We start from the raw sequence: 6,895 nt of genomic DNA on the forward strand, positions 1-6,895 counted from the left end.
GCTTGGCTCCCTTTGAGAGTGCTTGGCATTTGCAGGCGGTGGTGAGGGTTAGATACACATTCTAACTTCCAGGAAGAATCATTATCAGTGCCAGACCTGGGGAGCCAGAGGTAGCCCTCAGCTTCATGCAGAAACAGAGGAAAGGGGGTGGGTAGAGCTCCGTGGTGGGGTGTGTGCTTAGCAAACACGAGGTCCTGGGTTCAATCCCCAGTCCCTCCATTAACTACATTAACAAACAAATAAATACCTAATTACCGCCTCCCCCCCCCCCCCCCCCCGCCAAAACAAACACACTAGAGGAAGTAGTCGGGATGAGAGAGCTTAGAAATCGCCCGGTTCTCTTGTCCCAGGACCTCAGGGTCCCCCGCACTCCCAGCTCGGTGCATGACCGGCACCTGCTGCTCTGAGCAGGTGTGTTGGAGCCGCTGCTGGGTAGCTGGCTGGTCTGGCTGCCAGTAGTGGGGACCAGAAAGTCCTCTAAGGACCCCGGGGCCCCACACTGACTTGTGGATTGGAGCTGGAAGAGTTCAAGGCTGAGGCATGAGTCCTGGGGGGGGGGGGCCTTCCCTGTGGGGGGATGGGCAGCACGCAGCCAGAGACGGAACGAGACGCGCAGAGCTAGCAAACCGGGACTCAGTCCTACACCCCCAAGGCTTGCGGTCACAGAACTGAGCCCCTCACCTGCACGAGGCCGGGCCCCGTCCCCACTGCCAGGTTCCTTGGGACCCGCAGGGACAGGAACCGTCAGCAACAACGCCCTGGACCGGTTCGGGCAGGACTCGCGCCGAGATCGGAAGGACCTGGGTGCGCGTCCCGTTTGCTGTTTCCCTCCGGGTGCCCGGCTGGCCCTGCCCACGCGTCAGTCGGTCTGCGTCCGTGAAGGAGGGGCAGTGACGTCTTCTCTTACAGAGCGGGAAGACGGCGTTCGGGAGCGTGCTCAGCGTAGCAGCTGACGCTGGGTTCGCGAGTCAGCTCTGATGACGCGCAGAGCGGGAAGTAGCTGTAAGGCCCTGAGGGCGCCTGAGAGCATGAAGCCCGGCGGCCAGTCCCGCGGCCCCGAGCTCCGCTCCTGCCGGCTCCGGCCGGCTCCGGCCGCCTGCTCTTGCTCGGTGTTTCACGCTCGGGGGTTGGCGCGCCAGGCATTTCCGCACAAACTGAAGCCGATCGCAGACAAAATGTAAACGCGGGGGCGTGAGGCGGGGTCCGCCGGCTGAGGCGCTGCCGGAGGGGTGTGCTGGGTGCCCGTGGCCGGTCTCGTACCCCTGCCCTCCCGCAGGCCCTGCAGGGCAGGGGCCTGGGGGCTCCGGGGGCGGTGGTGAGGGTGTGTGGGCGCCAGAGCTGTTCCGACCTTCACGTGGGAGCCTTTCCCACACGTGTCAGTGGCAGGGTCAGGCCTCCAACGTCCAGAGGCCGCTGGCCGGGAGCCGTCGGCTCGTGGTCTGAGCTCAGGCTCCCGTTAGCAAGGGGTGTCCTCTGGGCCACCGTCCCTTGGCCACATGCGTCCATTCTGTGGTTTCATCTGTAGGTCCGGTGTTTGGGGCTGAAATGTATTTGCGAAAGTACAGGCTGCCTGTGGTGATGCTGGGCAAAAATATTTTTAAACTGTTAGTGTATATTCAGCTGTCCCAGATCCCCAAGTGCAGGTGGACCTGGAGCTGGTCCCAGGGTCTGCCAGGAGCACGCGGATGGTGGAGGGGCCTCTGGTCTCTGCGTGTCTCCCCTGCGTTCTGCCCAGGACCAGCTGGGAGTTGCTCCCAGGGGACCTGGGGGTGGTTCTGCCTTGGCTTCGTCCACCCTGTCATCACGGAAAGGTGGTCATCGGTCGGAGATGACTCTGAGGAAGCAGGTCATCCACACCTCTGACTGGCGGACAAATGGCGTTTTGTAGATGATGGTCTGCAGTGATGGGGGCTCTCCAGGGAGCGTCCACACACTGCACTTGTCTCCACGTGGGCGGAATGATGTCTGAGGGCAGCTTGGTTGGTTCAGAAGGTCAGCCCACACCTTGTTCCCCAGAACAAGAAATCCATCTCCTTTCCTTCTGGAATGTGCAGCGGGGGGCCCCTAGGCCCACCCTCCTCCTCCTCCACTCTGGAGCACGTCCCGTAACTGGTTTGCAGGTGGAGACAATTGTCCTGAGAGAGACACGCCGTTCCCTGTGCCGATGCCCGCTTGGTGGTCTCATTTCATGAAAATAGTCACCTTGCCCCGTTGTATGGTGAATCCAAGACCGTTCCAAGAACTGGGGCTCAGGGTGTGAGAAGGTGCCCCGTGCAGGGAGGGGTGGGACTCGAGGGACAGCTTGGGAACTGCTTCTGGGGGGACCTCAGCCCGAAGGCTGTCCTGTGCCCCTCCAGGCACCTCTGATCATCCGGCAGCAAGTCCTTCACGTCGTGGAGGCTGTGAGATACTTTCCAGGGGGTTTTACAGTTCCTGGCCGTTCTCCTTTGGAAGGCGGTTGATGGGTTAAAGAATCGCTCTGGTTTTGGATGCATCTTTTTAAAAAACGAGCAAATTGCGTGGTTATTATTGGTGTGACTTTTCTTCCCGAGTTTAACCTCATTCCTGGAGTGCAGGATAGGAAGTTCAAGGGCGTTTTCTGTGGATCTGGGGGAGCACAGAGGAAAGAAGCCCTGGAGCTGAGACTCCTCGCCCGGCCCGCTGAGTGTCCGGGGTGGTCCCCCCGCTTCCCTCCTGCCCGAAGAGCGAGTGCTTTCTGCGCCTTTGAAGGATGATGGTGTCACCTTAACTGGTTCAAAAGTCTGAGAGTTAAAAGCTCCCTCTTGAACCGGCAGCCCTTTAAAATTTACGGAGGAACAAGCTACATCAGGCTCAACGAGCCTGGCCCCACAGAAAGTCAACACTTGTCTAAAAGCAAACACTGTCTTCGAATACAAGGTCAAAGCGAAAGAATGCCAACCCCTGCCCCGCCTCCGACCACTTGTCTCCTTCAGAGTCGGCGAGGGCGACCCAGCCCTCGTGCAGGTCAGGTGCGTGTCCCTGCAGACACCGGAGTTACTATTAAACCCAAAATTAATAGATTAGATAACAATTACATGCTTTTAGTGCCAATTAATTTAATCACTGTGTTTCTGCCTCCTTTTACGAGGCAGGAAAATGCAGCCGTGGTGGCGAGTTCTCAGGGCGGGACTCCGTGCCCCAGTGGCCACCAACCAGCTGTGCCGACACATGTAATCCCCTCAAATTCTGCCCCCGATGATGTCGGGGGGAGCCCTTCAAGCAGGGCTATTAAAAAGGGCCTTGAACGTGCTCCTTGCTGTAAGATTTATGCTGGCTTACGCTAGAATAACAATGAGGCGGTGGTATTTGTTTGAAAATGAAAGGATTATAGGGTCTTTGTAAAATGAGGAATTTAGTTTTGGGGAGGGGCCGAAAAAGGGTGATTTATTTTTTGTTGATGTTCCTATGAATCCTTTGATATGTCAACTTCTGTCACCACGTATTAGGACACTTGTAATTTCTTGAATCAACCAAGATGAAATGCACACGGCCTCAAATAATTTATGTCAGAAACTCAATTCGGCACCGTAAATGCCCGGGCTTTTGAAAGATTAGAACGAGGCTGGGCTATTTGGTCTTTAAAGACCTGCAGGTAATGTGGTAAACACCAAATTTAGGTGTTTTAGCAAGAAAAAAGTCTCGGTTCTCCCTGTGTTGTTCTGTGGTGAGAGGAGTGTTTCACTTTCAGTGATTTTTCCAGGAAGTGACAATGAACAAAGTTGCTCCTCTGAGTTCTGGTCAGTTTCCTGGGAGGGCAGGTCCTGCCAGCAGGACGACAGTACTTGGAAGTCGGGAATTTCATGTAGGACCATTTCCAAGGAGAGGGATGGCGTGGGTTTTGGGGTGTGATCAGAGTGGTCTTCACTGGGTTGTTTTCCTCCGGGCTTGCCCAGGGGAGGCATCCTGGGACCCTGCACATCAGAACCATGTGTGTCCTCGTCCACTCCAAGTTCCTGAGAGCAGGGCCACTGGCTTGCCTCCCTCATCACTTTATCCCCTGGCGTGTGGCCTGGGCTTCGTGGACCCTCACTCTGCATTCGTGGGCAGTTAGATGTGTGAATGCAGACCACGCTTGTGCAGATGAAGACGCTGTGGCCTCAGAGGTGAAGTGGCTTAGCTGAGCTCACCCGGCAGCCCGGCAGCAGGGCTGGGTCTCAGACTCAGATTTCTGGACTCTGGGTTCAAAATCTTTAAAGAATATGGTGTATTTACACTCACGGGTGGCTTGCTGGTGGTAAGTCACTTTTTCCCATGATAAGTTAATAAACAACAAACAAACAGGTTCAAAACAAAACCCAGCTTGGCTCTAACTCCCACCAGTGACAACTCAGCTCCCTGGGAAACGTAACGTGTGTAGTTTTTATGAGTGTGGGTGTCTGTTGGCACTTTTCTCTTATGCTTGTCATTTTCTTCTGTAACAAACTGCCCTGTTACACACTGACTGCTTTCTATGAAGAGTTAGAAATGAAACGTGTGGCATGATCAACTGAAAGAGAAATGCCTAGTTTCGCACCTGAGAAAGGGCCTGGCTCTCGTAACTGGGAAGCCCGGGGCACGTGGGGCACGCTGACGCGTGAGGGCGGTGGCGGCGGGGATGAGGACCCTCCACTCTGGTTTGCGGTGATGTTCACGAGAGCCTTGCAGGACCAGAGTACACTTGAGACGCGTCCTTCCCGACACAGGACGTCCTTCCCCGTGGGGCTGAGGGCCAGGCCTTGGTTTGACCCAGAGGTAAAGCTGGGGGGCACGGCGCCGTGTTTGCACGGTGTCTGGCTTAGAGATGGGTATTTTTGTTGGAAAAGGAAGTTGATTACCGAGCCCTCTGGGAATCAGCAGCAGCTCGGATGGCGTGGCGGAGCCCAGGCGGGCACAGGGTGGGAGAGCTGAGGTCTCCTTCCTCACCCTGGGAGGGCCAGCTGTTAGGGTGTGTGGACTCTTCGCCTCAGTCTGCTTAGCGCTGATGCAGGATGCTGGTGTGCCCAGGGACAGCTGGGTAAGCAGTAAGAAAATGGAATGAATGCTTGAAAATCTACCGGATCTGAACCATGTGGAGTGTTTCCTCTTTAACCTGATATTCCAGACCCTTCGTTTTCTAGTCCCAAGCCCCTTCAACCCTGCCGTCCTGTGGAGCTCTGTTCCCCCACCTCTGCGTTCAAGGCTACCTTCTCATCCACTGAACCACTGGTGTTGTAACCACATCGTCCTGCAGAGCAAAGTGGGAGCCAGGGAGGAGCCAGTCTGGTCTGAGAGGACAACTGTCTAAACAGGCAGAGCCGTTCCCTCTGTCCGTCCGTCTCAGGCACACACACACACACTCACACATTCACACGTACATACATGAGCTCACAGACACAAACTCACACAGACACATGTACACAGACACACAGAGACACAGACACACATACACACTCAGACACAGACACACTCAGATACATAGACACAGACACACAGACAGAGACATAGAAAACAGACACATACACTCAGACACACACAGACACACGCCTCTTTCGTTTATTGTATGGTTTTCCCTGAAATCCGTCATTCTCAGTGCTTCACCTTTTTCTGTCTGGCTTGACTGTAGACAAAATGAAGCAGAAAATATTTTTTATTTACTCTGAGAAAGCTGAGAGAGGCTGTAATTTATTTATAAAAGGCGCTTCCCTAAAAAGGAAAAAAAAGGCAAAGAAAAGTTCAAAACGCAGACACCTGCTGTCACCCTGATGCTGACCCCTGGGTGCTGAACACACGCGTCCCAGACTGTTGCCAGTTGGAAGACGGCTCAGCGAGCTCACACTGCTCTTTGGCCTCTTGTCCTTGGGAGGATACCGTTTCTGGTTTCTTCGATGAGATCATCACACACTTTAAATCCCTGAGTGGCTGCACTTGATCTCCAAAGAGCTGCGGGACCCAACGGGCTGGTCCCTGGGGAAGAAGCCTTTCCCAAGCTCTCTCCCCAGCATCTGGTCTGCTGCACAGGCCCTGCCCCAGTGCGTGTTCCCGAGGGCGGGCGTGGCCTCAGACCTCGGAAGTCTCACCACTGGCCTGTTCCCTCTTCGCATTCAAAGTTTCTCTCAGAATTTATTGAGAGATTCCAGCTTAGAATTAGCCGTATAAAGATGGCATGTCCCATCTTAGTCTCTTAAAAATCACCCAAGGTTGCAAGAAGAATCAGAACAACAATGCAAATGGCATCTTTATGACAAAATCAGGAGACATCTATAAGCCTGAAATCCAATATACGAGGGAAAGCTGCCAAGAGAAAGGAGGTTAAGAGACGCCCGGGAGGACACCCAGCTGCCAATTGCAGGGCGCGCAGACAGAGCCCCTCTCAGGAGGGAGGGGCCTGTCCCGTGGGGAAAGCCAACAACCCTTTGTTTGGAAGGAGGACAGATGATGGGGCAGGCGGCAGGAGTTCTCAGGGTTCAGTGTGGCAGAGTCTCGAGAATCAGAGAAGGCAGTGTTAAATGTAAGAGTTACACAGTGAGCTGTATGTGTAAAACAAACCCAGTTACGTGTATATCACTGAGTGGGATGTGTGTATGTATATAAATTATATGTGTGTATCAGTGACATACACATACATCAGGGGGTTGGTGAGACCAGGTGGAGAGAAACTGTGCATGAGGAGTGGCCGTGCGCCGCTGCCTTCATTGGCTGGAACAAAATAAATCTAAGTGAGCTTGTTCATAAATAACCCTGGGCACAAGGAGGATTCCCATTTGCTTAGAACACAACCTTGGATTTTCCACCAAGTGTATCTTCATCAGATGGCTCATGGGAAAAAAAATCTCCTCATTCAGTGGTAAATTATAATGTAAAAGGTTAAAAGGTCTATTTTTAAACGCCAAAGGGAAATGTATTCAATTAACAGGTT

The sequence above is a fragment of the Camelus dromedarius genome, chromosome 7 (genome assembly GCF_036321535.1).
Source record: "Camelus dromedarius isolate mCamDro1 chromosome 7, mCamDro1.pat, whole genome shotgun sequence".
NCBI lineage: Eukaryota > Metazoa > Chordata > Mammalia > Artiodactyla > Camelidae > Camelus > Camelus dromedarius.